Raw genomic sequence first — 14677 nt, 5'->3', positions numbered from 1 at the left:
TCTGAGAACATTACACAACAAACGGAACGCAGCTGTCATTTTTACATAAGCAGCAATAATTTAATTGAATATTCATTTCCGCGAGTCGCTTCTAGTCTTCATATTTTGATTTATATCTTTGGACTTACCGTATTTGGTATACTCAATACTAGGAATGATTTAGTGCAATTGTATTATTTGTGGCGCATTACCATAGCTTCTTCTTGGACAATATGGTACCATTGGTTGAATTTACTTCAAACCTCATTATATCTACGTTACTGAAACTCCAAAGTGATTTTCAACTATAACTGTTTAGGAACACGGTTGATTTTTATTTATTGAAGTTTTTACATAGCTACCGAGTCCAGAATACAGGCTTTTAATGTTAAATAATGATAGATTTCATTTGCTAGTGATAAATTATAGTTAATACTCTCGATGTTACTCGGAATGTTTATTTAAATATATGGAAATTATGTAATGATTTATGTAGTGCTCTGGTAAATGGTTTCACTCTCATCTATCAGGTATATTATTATTTATTGACTGCGCATTAAATTTTACTTGATAGGACTTGTATCGAAGCGTGCCTTGCATTAGATCTTTCATAGATGGTTTTCCGTACAATTTTGTTACCTTTATTTTATGGTGTAAGCCGTTAAACGAGCAAACAGATCATCTGTTGATAAGTAATCGCCGCGGCTCATGGGCACCCGAAACACCAGAGGCGTTACAAAGTTAATGGGTATTCGGGGATTGGAAAGATTAGGAAGTAATTAATAATTTAATTATTACATTTTTCGATTTACTCACGCAACTGTTTGACAAAGAACTTGACTAGTTGAGTCTCACCAAAGTTATAATAGAGAATACTCTACTTGCAATAGAATATTTGTTTTCGTCATTTTTTGCTTTTCTTCCCTCGATTGCAAAATTTATAGCCTCTAGGCTGGACAATCACTCAATTGTGCATTAATAATGACATTATTATATCAAAATAGGTTCGAGCTACTGAAGTTCTTTATATAAACTCACGTAACCTAAAACAAATTACGATCAGCTATTGTGGAAGAACCACAATAGCTGATCTCCAATAATTTCGAAAGTACTCCAATGAACTATGCATCTCATTGTACAGTGGTATTGGGAGCTGCAATTATTTTCTTAATAGGTTTCGAAAGGTAATCTTACGAAATATTCTATAAGCAATTTTTATATTTTTAATTTTATAAGTCATCTAGACTAGGTCTCAATAGTCTTTCTTTTGGTTCCTGAATAGATTTTGTCAACGAAGTCTTAAAGTTTTTGATAATACAATGATATACTGAGTTTCTACACTATAAGTCTATGAGAGCAATAATTATGTACTTTTACACCTACTATTGTGTCTCTCTACATCACCCTTTTTTAAGGGGGAAAATCAGCCAAAGACTTCTCCTGCCCTGGGCGAGGCGAGAGGGAGTGTCAGACTCTTACTGACTTAAAACCACCCCGTTCCTCCTCCTGCTTTGAGCCAAAGCCCCGGTAGTAACCTGTTACGTTGTCCGCTGCTCCGGATCTTTGCATAATCTAAAGGTTGACTGTTAGAGAATGCCACTAGGTACTAAGTCCACCATTGTATATACAAAAATAAATAAAATAATAAAAAATATGGTCCCACGATGACTACCATTATCAGATCTAATTCGCTATGCAATGTGCCGAAATAGAAAAGTCTAGAATCTCTATAGAGATATATGCTTCTCAAAAGGAAATGGCGCAATATTATGTGCTGTCATTTCATAACAATAAATTAATATTAGGCACGAATCTTGGTTGATGTGGCTTTTTGTGTTTCATTTCCTATTGTGTTTGAGTCACTTAGCTTTAAGTGATTTTGTTTGCGGTTGTAATTTCGTTCTAATACTGTGATCTACCTACACGTTTTATGTTGTCTGAGGTTAGTTTTACTTTTGTACCTCCTCCGATATTGATATAGCTTATTGGTTCTGTGTCAAAGTTATATTTGTGTTATGGATTTAATGATAATGATGAAATACAATTATCACTTCCTTTAACCAAATGCGATGGGCTATAGATACCTAATGATATTAATTGTATTAACTCTACTACAGAATCTACACAAATTTTAAGCTTGCCGCGGAGAAAACCTTTTTTTACATTTAATGGATCGACGTTTGACCACTATCTCGCCTGATGGTAAGTGATGATGCGGGGCCTAGGATGGAACACAACTGCCCATAATCAACCTATACCTTAGCAATTACCATTTACTTATTCAAGCATAATGTACGGATTCTAGTTTAAATGGTAACCTAATTCAACACTTCATTGAGGCGTGCACTATGTCAATTAGATATACAATCAACTTAAGAGAAGATCACTTAAAAGTGTGTCTTGTAAACAGTTATTAACATTTGTGTACTGTTAATTAAGACATCATAAAATCGATTGGATTCAGAATTTACCATACAAATTGGCATACCAATTTGTAAGTTGCAGGAAGAGGGTATAAAATTAGCAGACAGGTGCCAATTATAGGCAGCTACTGCTACCTTTTATTATTGCTATTAGTTTTATAACATTTAATTTTAATTCAATATTTGTTCTTAATACCCGTTCTATGGTAAACAGAAATAGTTTACGTAAGCATAAATCTTTGACTTATCGTTTGTTAGAATAGGTGTACTGAGAAGTAAGACATCAGTTGTAAACTTAACAAGCTGGTTTCTAGTTAATATAACACAATGGGTCCTTGTTAAGACTGTTGAGAACTTGAATAAGGCATGCCGTTTGGCTGTTCACGCCACTTGAAGAGGCGAAAGACTTTTTTCTCCATACTTAGAATTCCTTTCTAGCAAACTAGCAGCCCTATCCTGAGGGCTTACCACGAGTTCATTTTACTGATTGGTTGGTTCATGCACACCGACCAACCAGAGCACCGAAAGCGCTCTAGTTTCGTTTTCATTCAACGTAAAGCAAACTTGCATTAAGGATATTGAGTAGTGAACGTTATGGCAGTTTCAACTTGCCTGTGGTAGTTTCTTTCACAATTGGTAAAATGGACCTCCTGTATCGATTAGATACTCGATATCGTAAGTCCACGTTTCGGGTGCTAATTATAGCCCACAGTTTATAGGCTTCAGGCGAAGCAAGAGCAATGAAAACTGCAATAGATAAACGATTGTTACGAGCAATTGTCGCTTTAGATTCAGTAGCTACTGTTGCAAGTATTGTTTGAGAATGCTTTTAATATTGAACAATAATTCAGTTTAACAACTACAGATAGAATCAGGAGAAAATTCATAGCGCAACTTTAAAGGAAATCATTAGAGTCTAGTACGAAAATAGATAAGAAAAAAGTTAGGAAAGGGTTTAAATAAAACATGTTGGTAGGCCTAATTTAAATTCAATTTATCGGTACATCTTTCTTGTTAGACAGTTGAGGATACGCACTGTTCTGGCTGGCGGGAAGCACAGGAGTGCTGTTAATGATCCACACATCAATCTCTCAAGGAGTCACAGACAGCTGAATCCGACGCCTGTCGAACGTTTGAATCCTTCGTATAGTAAAATGCATTCTAGGGAAGCATTATTGCTTGGTTCCCATCTAGTAAGTTTAAAAGGAAAAGTTTTGTGTTCTTGGTAATTTATGGGGATTTATTGTTATATTTTTATTTTGATATCAATGTGACTTATGTATCTAAGTACTGTATTAGGTACTATTGGAAGATTCTCAAAACACATACATAAAATTATTACTAAAGATCTTAAATACGACTTCATCCCTATATCAATACAAAAATAAATGTTTATTTGAATTAGTTTGAATATACCTACATATATCATACATGCAGCAGTGGCTACTAATACTAAGTGCTCCGTTTATCCTAATTTAACTATATGCAAAATATTTTTTCGTCTTCATTGACCATTTCGTCTACAGAGGTCTCAATTCAAATTGCTCTAAAGCTGACTATTCATTTGAATCGCTGTTAGCAATCTAATTTAGTCCATTGTTCTCAAGTTAATAATTTTACTTGACCTCTTTCGTAAATAGCTCGATTGCTCAAAGATCTCATACTTTACTTTTCATTTCATCTTTTATTTCTACATTAAAAATAGATATGTATATTAGACAGCTATTCAAGAGTGATAACTAATGGTATATGTTTTATAATGTAATGTAAGATTAATATTGCCTTGATATGTCAGTAGTAGGCGCAATCTCATCATTTTGGCTTAGATTGGCCTTGTTTTGCAGTAATGGTAATTATTTTTCACTTAAGCTAATAACATGGTTACGATATAAAAATATTGAAATGTTATGTTTGGGCGTTTAGATTAATTGTGAGATCATCTTCATTTAATAGTTCTGAATAATGATATGTTTTGAAAGTTGATTGATATTAAATTGCTTCTATTAGTTGTATAAAAATAAAAGTGGTTGTTAGCAAATAGTTTTAGTTTCAAACATCGAAAGATTAACTAGAAGGGTCAATAGTTTATTCAATACAGTTCCATCAAATCATACAAACATGTCAATGTGTCATCATTCATCAAATATTGGTACACATTTTCTCCGACACATTAGACCGTTCAAACAAAAACCCCCTCCAACATCATAACCCCAATTAGCATTCAAAGATAAATTAAAACCAATCACACGTTCAATTTCTGACACGCTAATTTCACACTTAATCGAATTGGACACCTCATATCGAATTCATCTTAAATTCAACGCCACACGTGTTTCTTCTTACACCTCGACCTATGAAAGCGTAAAGGCGAAAGCAAAGTCATTACCAAATCATTAATTAGTTCCAGTGACATCCATAACCGTCAATACTAACTTTCTTCATGGAAAACCAATGTACCGAGGAATAGAGGCTATAGGAAAAAGTGCCCATGTATGGCATGAGAACCGTTAAAAGGTGTAATTCATACCTTTATGAATGGCTGCATTACGTGGCCATTGCTTCCTAGTTGTGCCTTGCAGTTTCTCAGATGACTTTGTGACTTTATAATAGTAACCTATGCCTGTAATGAACGTTATTGATAAAATCGACTGCTTCGTTGCTTGCTGGAGCTGTAGAAAGTCATCAGTTTATGCTTTGTTCAGATGAAATATGAGCTTTAAATGTGTTTTGTTACGGTCTCAAATGATCATACCTTGTTCTGTTTAAGACGTATGTTTGCGTACAAGTATAACATTCCTTTGAAAAAGCAAATTCTGCAGATTATAAAGGTGTCAAAACAGCGTATTCCATGAATAATTAACTACCCAAGGACCAAGGTCCCTTTTCTATTTGAAATACCACTTGCAAACAGTTTCGTACGCACTCTGACCTCAATACAGCGTAACCGCGTAACAGCGGAATTGTAGCAAAAAAATCGAGTTTCCGAATTTCACCATCGAGTAATTGTAACGAATCGAATTATCCGCCTGATTTCGGTCGGCTTTGCTCGCGAGTGTGGTTGTGTTGGCGCGTGACTTTCGCAATCGGTGACATTATCGTGTCGTGTCTGGCCAAAAGTTAAACGCCTAACTGACCTCACGGTTTTGGCTGCCCGACAAAACTAGATAGTTTTTGTGAAAAAGAAACCGAGTTGGCTAATGTACCACACCGATTTCTGTTTAATGTTTCTAACTATTGGACATTCTAGCCTTGGACATTTTAAAGCTAAAATAATAACGTAGCGACGTTAATACCGCTTTAAAATAACACTCAAGCATTGTTTATTCCTATCATTTAAATTCACTTTCTTGTCGAATGATATCAACTAAAAGCATTACTTAGTGCCACTTGGGTTTGTAATGTACAAAATTTTCGAAATTATTTTAGTCTAGATCAGATTTGTTAAGTAAACCAACCACTGAGAGCAGGACAAGAAAATGTTAACATAAATAAAATCTGTACTAGAAAACATGAAACAGCTCAAGTCTAAATCGACAGTGGAGAAATAGGAGAATTTATTAACGTAGTGTCGGTGAACAATACAATCATTACACTTATTACTGAAGAAAATTCCCTCTGTAAAGGAACTGATCAAATTGATACCCACATCGTTGATAATATATTTAATAAAATGTTTGGATTGTTCAGTCCAGTGTCTAATCGTCACAACCAGATATGGAAACGACCAGTCTGTCCATTACTTACGATTTCATTCGAAAAAGATCTTAATCTTTGGCCATTATCGTCTGTATACGTACGTGAAAGGCTATCCGATCTGTGTTGGCTTTATTTGGCTAGTAAAATCGAAATTAACTATGTGGACCGAGGTTTCGAGATGCTTTGAATTGTTGAAATATTTTTTATGTTTGTCAAACAACGTGAACTACGTTTTTATTTCGATTGAAATTGCGGATAAGAGTCACTGCGCCTAGTTTTTCTTCACTATAACTGTATTTTTTGTTTCTGTAAGCATTTCCATTTCATCTGTGGTTGTCTACCGTTGTAACTTTTGAATTAAATCTATATCATTTTTATTCAAATCTATACCATTTTTATTCAAATGATTTTTTACTTCACTTAAAACAACTAAATTCATATTTTGTTCATTACCAGCATTCGCTAATTTAGTATCATCGATCAACAATATTTCAATTTCATAGTTTTTATATCAATTCATCTCTGTAATTATATAAATGCTTTTAATTTTATCCACCGTATATGGTGCTCGATTACTCAGCTATCCGATCATTGCGATCCCAATTTACTCAACAGCATTGCCATTCTACTGGTTAAAGTCTAGACAATCAACGGACTTCTTAGCTCGGTTCTTGATAATAAGTAAATGCCGCTCGTGACGTTACCAGTATTTGTTTCCATTTATGCACGATCTTTGACGTACCAAGGGTGACTTACTAAATTTGAGGTATTTTTATTCATTCAAGCTGAGGTTTGTCTTGTGTAATATTTGTGGACTAGAATTATACTTTTGATTATCTTGTATCAATATATGTTTGTAAATATCTATTTTCGCGTCATGTCATGTAAATAAAATTTTATTGACTTTATCGATGTTTTCTACTTCCTAGAGATTTTTATGAAGATCAAAGTTCACACAACAGTGCCTCGTAATTTGAACCCACTCTCAGTACCTTTATGTAACTATGGCGATCCCTTCGATCTAAAGCCTTAATCGAAGCCATCATTGACAATCGAAGAGAAAGCAATTACCGTGCTTTCACAGACGACATCCTAAATCAAGTCTCGACCTTACAATGGAAACTCGTTGGGCGTGCATCCGAAGTATTTCGAAGTGCAGAAAGCACCGCTCGTCTCGTGACGTCGGTGTTCCGATAACGGCATCATCGGGACCTTGACTGGTCGAAGCTTGAACTTTTATAGACCTGACGATCATTTGCCACGGTTTTAACTTGGGATACTATTCGATTTTCTCAGAATTTGTATTTAATGAGAGAAATTCGTTTGAATAAAGCCTTCTATTTACCATTGAACAGTCCAATTAAGGAACGGGAAAGACTGATAGAATTATGTAGTCTATATTTCGTTAGCGGAAAACTCTGCTGTGTATGTACTCTTCGTGTATCAAGCTATATAATACGTGGCTAACAGCTTTCAAGTCAAAGTACTTCATTAAGATTACTTGTACTTCATCTGACTACAACACAATAAATCTATCGACAGGTGTGGTATTTACTCGCCAACGAGACATTGAAGAAAACTCTTTATTCAATTAAAAAGGGAAAATAGTGTTTCTTACTGTTGTGTAAACACATTTGTCTTCAAGTTTCAAATGTCATTGCGAAGCTTCGAACGTGGGAGATTCACATTTTACCTACAAATCACGTTTCATGTTCAACGTGATTTCTGTTGTAAAACCACAGTTTCTAGTATTTATTGCAGCTTGTTTTGACGCCTGATTTAATCGGTTCTTAGGTGCTAACTGCACTGTTACGTCATCGTTGTTCATACTGAATATTATATTAAAATTACTAGTTGTACGTTACCTAACGTTAATAGTTGTCATTCCAGTTAATGTCTCTCTGAACAGATGTGTTCCGTTTAGTATGTAACGTTTGAGTACCTACCATTGTATCTTGCACTAACTTTCCATACCAACAAAAAGTTTCTTGTGTACAAGTGTGTCCAGAGCATTAACTATACCTATATTTGAGTGTGGCATTTGTACTTATTCTGAAGTATTTCATGACGTTCCTCTTTCGATTTGTAGAATAAAAAAATATTCTAATTTTATGCACAGTCAGTTCTAGTCTCCAAATTAGTAAGACTGAGGTCATCAAGCTACCGAACTGACCGTTAACTACAAAAAGTGTATTTTTTTGAATAGCTGTCGTTTGCAATCGCCTTTAGTTTCACGGTTTGATCCACGTTTGACTGAATTTGTGGATCAATACTTTCTTCTTTTCAGTGTATTTCTGTCACGTTTATAGTTACACCGTCTGCCTTCGCTATAACAAATCCTTTGATAGATACATTTGCCTAAAGTACTTCCATATTCGTATTCTCAAGTGTGAAATAGCTACTACAAAACAACTCGTATTTAACAGATACACTTGGATTATAATGTCAACGTGATTTTCAGTATCAGCTCGTGCTGTTTTCTCTTGTAAGCAATCAATGAGTCCTCCCACCGACACTGCTCTAATTAACTCAGCAGTGATCGACGCGTGCCTACATTATTCAAAGACTGATAGATTAAGACTAGCCCAAGTCACGGCAGCTTTTTGCACTCCACTCATTCCCTCTTATTCAGGTTCCTTACGATAGAGTTATCTAGTCATGTTAGGTGCTGCCAATTAGCTTCGTTCAGTTTACAAACTTGATTGATTGTAATTAATATTCATAAAGAGAGTTTCGAAAGTTTGTTTATGAATATATAGTGTTCAATTAGCGGTAGGTTAAAGGCGATTCTTGTCATTAACTGAATCGTGTGTGATTTACTTTTTAATTTATTCTGTTTTAGCATCTGCGGCGTCTTCTTTGCCTACTTCAAGTGTATTGAGATTAGTCTCGAGTTCTTGAGGTTTATTAGTTTTGAATTTCTCAATGCTAAAACGATTATAACATGTAGTTTGTATCTGTGTTCAGTGTGTGGCAATAGACTCGCTCCCAATTATATGAGAGTAATGTAACTGGCGATGAGTGGGTGTACTAAACGCTTTTGCAAAGCGTACATGATGTTGAATGGATTGAAATGAAGTTTTATTTTTTCAGTAGATATAGTCTAACAATTCTCCTTAAAAATCTATACTCCTTGTACATTTACTTTTACACTCATTTAATAATAATTGAAGGGCGGTAGCACAAGTGAACGTGCGTGCAAAAAGTGAGCGTTGCCGGTTGATCGAGTTTATACCGATATGTATTCGTAATTTCGTATTCGGTGATTTTTTTGTCTTTATCAACTCGCTACTTCGGTCTTTACGCAATACAAACTGGATACTGTTACATGCTTTTAACGATGTATGACATAGGGGCATGAGGCTCGTCAATTAAATTGAATTGTGGAAAAAAATACGAGGCGCGAGCTAATGTTTTTGCTTTTGAAGTGTAAACTGTTGTTAATATAATTAATTAACTTGATTGACGGGAGCCATGAAGAATTAAATTAACTTGGACGCTTAAGCCGGTTCGCAGAATGGTTAAAAAACCTTTTATAGCACGAATCCGCAAAGAAAATTTAAAGTAAACGCATTGAATCGTTTAACTAAATGTCAAGACAATGGGACTGTCGAAGTTTACTTTTTTAAGTTGCTTCACTGTACGACCCGTATGTCTCAGCATTGTCTGTGCTTGTTAAAAAACTGCTAGCCATGTAAGACCAACCAAAGGACAAGAGAATGGCTCGATAAAATTCCATTTGAAGGAAATGTCAATTGACCACTTGCTGTATTCAGTTGCCGACATTACCTTTTTTTTTATTGTTCTATTTTATTTGCTCGTGTATGATTTGCCGCTGGTATTTCAAAGCTGTGTGTACGGATTAGGAAATAGTAAAAGGATTGGTCGAAGGGTTATGTTTTATTTGTTATTCGTTTCAGTTTATTGCCTTATAGGATTCTGTTGAAAGAAGTTTGTGTGTTTCGCAGTGCACCATGTTATTCTGTGAAGTTGACGCAGGCTTTTATTAAAAATGCATTTTGAATTAATTTGATAGCTTACGTTCCTGAATCCCGTTACGTTTTATGCATAAGTCAATTTTAGCCCAAGTTATTAAAGGATAGAACTAGGAAAAGTAATCAGATTATCATTACTTATTTTACGCCTGGCCATAAATAAGGAGATTAACTTTATTTACTTGGAGATCAGGGACTCCTTGTATCGTAAATTATAATATTTAATGACTAAAGCACAGTAAGTGCCTTAACTTTTGACAAGATACCCTGAACACTTTACGAGTACCTAAGACCAGGTTTTACTACCGTCAGACCAAATCGAATCGTGTTCCTATAATCGTTATTTAGTCGTAAATCTGTGTTGACAATGACTTCAGCACCCTAGGATCCGTTACACAGGAAAAGTTATTCTTAGAGGAAACTATAAATAATATTGCTATTTGTTGTTTTAGTAAACTATTCACAACGCCTTTTAAGCCAAGCCAAGCCTTTTATCGCAACTACCGCCGTCTCAGCACCATGTTTTTGATTATTGTTGTGCCAAAAAAGAAAAAGGATCAGCTTTAGGCTTACTAATCCAACCATAGAATAAATCTATTCAAGGGATGATCACTAAGGCTATATTGCATTATGTAAAAAATGCCAGAAAACAAGTAAAAGAATATGCGCATTTCGGTGTAGAAGCTAAGAGTTGCTGTAAGGTGGCAACAAACATTTCTACTGGTCTATTCTCCAAACATAGCGGTGTTTCCATAGCTAAATTAATTCTAAGCACGTCGACCACAGGCAAAACTACTAATTACTGGCTTCATTTCCTTAAAACGTCATCTTTGTTTACTAGAAGCAAGCAACCAAGTTTCTTTGAAAGTTTGGACATGTTAATCGACTTTCATAACGGTTAGCTAATGAGCTTTTGAGTTTTGAGTAAAAATTCATGGACACTGCATTCAAAATTAGTAGCTTTGTTTGGTTTCATGCGTGGTATATTTCAAGTGGGTCATTTTACTATATCTCAAATGTGTCAGAGACAATGATGGGAGTATGGACTGTAGTAGTATTCTTAGGAACGGTTTTTGAACGTTTGGACATTTTTGGTTGCATTTTGTAAATGGAAGTTCTTCGGCAAACGACATCAGTATCTTCATCACCTTCCTAATGGCTATAACAAAATCGTCTAATCTCCTTTAGTTTGCTTATTGTCTAGGTTCGTTTGTATTCAACCTTCATTTGTAAATCATTCACACTATTATAAAGGAATGCAATATTAACACAACGGTTAATCAGTACGATCTCTACCGTGTACATGATTTGTATCTCATTCTCCGTCTCACAGTTTGATGCATTAATATTGTTACCTGTATCTAAGAATACGTCAAATTGCATCAAGATTTTATCATCACAGTATACGTAAATTAAATTACCATTTCCTTTACAGTATTGAGACGTAAGATATATGACATTATTTATTTCTATCTATAGATAAACTTTTGACCAGTATTGAGATCTCAGTCGGCTAACTAAATACGTCGTTAGCACAGACTACCAGTGTGGCACAAATAAATCTTGTTCTGTGATCAGAATTCCTATTATATTCAATGCTTATTTATTCAACCTGTTCATGTTTGTTTGAATGATTTCGTTCTTGTCACTCCTTACTACCCACGCAGCGAAAGTCGAAAATGAAACTGCTATTCTTTTTTTTTGTACCGTGTCGTTCGTCCCCTACATAACACCAATCGATGTACTTATCGATTTTTGTTAAATCGATTACGAAATGTCTATTGAATCGAGTTGCGATTTTATGATATTTGCTTGTAATTTTATTAAGTGGGTAACTAGGTATGTTTTGCGTGATATATGGCTATTGTTTTGGGTGGCACGTAAAAGTAATTTTGATGAATGGTTGTCTAGTCGCGACTTAAAGGTATTCTAGTAAATTGAAATATGTAGTAAATGGCTTGGGTAACTGTTACAATGTTGCTGCACGATTATTCTGTACTATCGTGATGTGTGTGAGAATGGTTTCATGTTAGGAATATCAGCAGTAGAATCTTCATCGTTTAACTGTTTTGTTACTCTCTTACCAATGGCGTGGTATTCTATCAACTTATGTTGATTAGTGAATTGCCGCATACGTGTGCTTTTAGGAAAATTGAGCGGTTTTTGTGTATTATCATCATTCAGTATATTTTAGAATTGTCTTGAGATTAGAACTTCGAAGGTTTTTGTTTGAGAGTTTGTTGTTTAAAAGTGCAGATATAAATAAAGTCATATACAAATAGTTGGTAATAATCTGATTTAAAATATCAACAGAAACAATACTTTAACACAAAAAAGAATGAAACCTAATAATGTCCCTAACGCATCGATAGCTATACAAATATCGATTCCTGTAAATTAATGATCTATCCAGTTTATGCCTAGTCAAACTAGTTGGCTGTCGAGAACAGATGTGGCGTAACATACGGAAACTAGACTATCGGAAATTAAAATGATTGATTGATCTGTTGATCAAAAAATAATAAAATTGGTATAGTCTGTAGACTTACCTCTCTTCTTAACAGTTTTAAGGATAAAAGGAGCTGTGTTGGGGATTATATCGATGGTAAATGGATAATGGTTTACTCACTTAAATACATCTGCGCTCACTGTTCATGATGAAGATGAAGAGTCCCTCTGTGACTCGATACTAGTAGAGCTTTCCTCAAAATATTTACTAGAGTAAACGATAATGTTTCTGTCTATTGTCAAAAGTTACTGATTGAAGAACTCAAGAAAATTTCGAATAGTCTTGTAACTTATAGTAATGATTTAATGGTTTGGTAAAAGTTAGGTTACATCATAGAGTCTTGAGACTTCATCTTCCTTCCCCCATTTTCGAGTGTTTACTGAAATATTTATTTAGTATCTTAACGTATCCATAATATTATTTTATTGCTATAACACATATGTGGACGGTTACATCATAAAATCTATAAAATAAAATAAATATTGCCTCATATGATCTAGAAGGGAAAGGGTCTTGTACTCGCAACTAATGTGAGCCAATCGAATTAAGTTATTATCCCACTAAACTACCTGCCACCTGGCTATACTTTAATGGTACTTAGCGTCATTAATTATGAGCGACTTAGTTTTGTGGGAGAACGTTTATTCGTACTGTAAACCCATACATACTTATTTAAATTAGTATGTTTAATATCTCCTGCTTTCCACAATCCCTGACACATATGAGAAAATTTTCACTATTTTTCTTCGAGCTTTCCAAAACTACCATTGTTTTATCTCACCTTTTACATGTTATGACTTCTTCTCTTTAAGAACTATCTATGAAAACATATAAATAAGACCATACTGTTCATACATTGTGGTTGATTCAATCATTAAATTCAAGACTAATGTGTTAAAACTATAACAAATTTTTATTACACTTCGGTTTCCTCAACATCAACATCTTTAAAAAATTTTTAAAAGCAAAACTGTCTGACAAAAACTTACAACTAATTTTAAAACAATTCTACCCTATTGGTCTTAATATAATGACGTAATTCGTACCACCAAAATTATTGTCCAATACGTGAGTCACGTGGACCGGTTCCCACACCCACTGTGCGCCCACGCACTGCAACGTTGACATCACTTATGCAAGGGTTGTGTTATCGTTCTTTCATACTTTTTTATTGTTTGCATAAATATGGTAAAAATATTCTTTGGAATTTGGTTTTGACTGAGGATTTTGTGTCTTTGTCATGATTGTTTTTATTTGATTTTAATTTTGGTTTTGAGAATGATGATATTAATTGACATTTGGCGTAAAATTTTAAGCGACCTTTTTAATAGAATAATCATAAAAAAATATAGATGACGTATTTTAACACAGAATAATGGTCAGAAGAAGGTGGCGTTAAATATTAGGGCTACGACGCCCAGGGCCTAAGAACTTTAACTAATGCACCTTAATTAATTGCCATGGAAATATGTACTTTATATATTTGATTTAAAGCAGTTCTATGAAGAAAATCCTACAGATATAATCAATGTCGTTCACCCTCACAAGAACAATGAGACGTTCTTTTATTCTGCTTTACATTTCCATGTAATCAATTAATGCAAACCTATGGTTACATTCCTACATCAGACTGAATTATTGGACATGTGGATACGCATGATCTGCTATGCTATTCTGTAATTGTCAATTCGAAACATTCATCGTGAGCTCGATCGCATTCATGTTCGTCATTGGTCGAGATTATTCTCACAACCAATGACATGGCGGACAGCGATCGAGCTTACTTCGAATGTTTCGAATCGACAATTACAGAATAGCCCAGCAGGTTAATGTGATTTTGCGTATACTATAATTTTGTTCTAGACCTTTCTTATTTACTCCATTATTAAGAAACAATTGCCTTATTGCTCTGTCATATTCGTATTGGTCCTTATTAAACTTGATTGCATATTTTCCCTTGAAGTTTTGTTTCTTTCGAGTAGTTCATGCTCCTGTTCCAATACATTTATATGATTCCGTATCTTAAAACCATTAAATCAAAATTACTCTTGTTTTGCACAAATTGATTTCCATTG

The 14677-nt window shown here is 34.5% G+C and overlaps 1 protein-coding gene across 8 annotated transcripts in view; it reads left to right on the top strand.

The window, feature by feature from the left end:
* LOC118269554 (cadherin-99C) overlaps positions 1–14677 on the top strand; it is a 153697-nt gene that overhangs the window by 78823 nt on the left and 60197 nt on the right. The window lies entirely within an intron of this gene.

The sequence above is a fragment of the Spodoptera frugiperda genome, chromosome 30 (assembly GCF_023101765.2).
Source record: "Spodoptera frugiperda isolate SF20-4 chromosome 30, AGI-APGP_CSIRO_Sfru_2.0, whole genome shotgun sequence".
Taxonomy (NCBI): domain Eukaryota; kingdom Metazoa; phylum Arthropoda; class Insecta; order Lepidoptera; family Noctuidae; genus Spodoptera; species Spodoptera frugiperda.
Note: the sequence above shows the minus strand (reverse complement) of the source record. Positions and strands in the feature narration are given on the sequence as shown.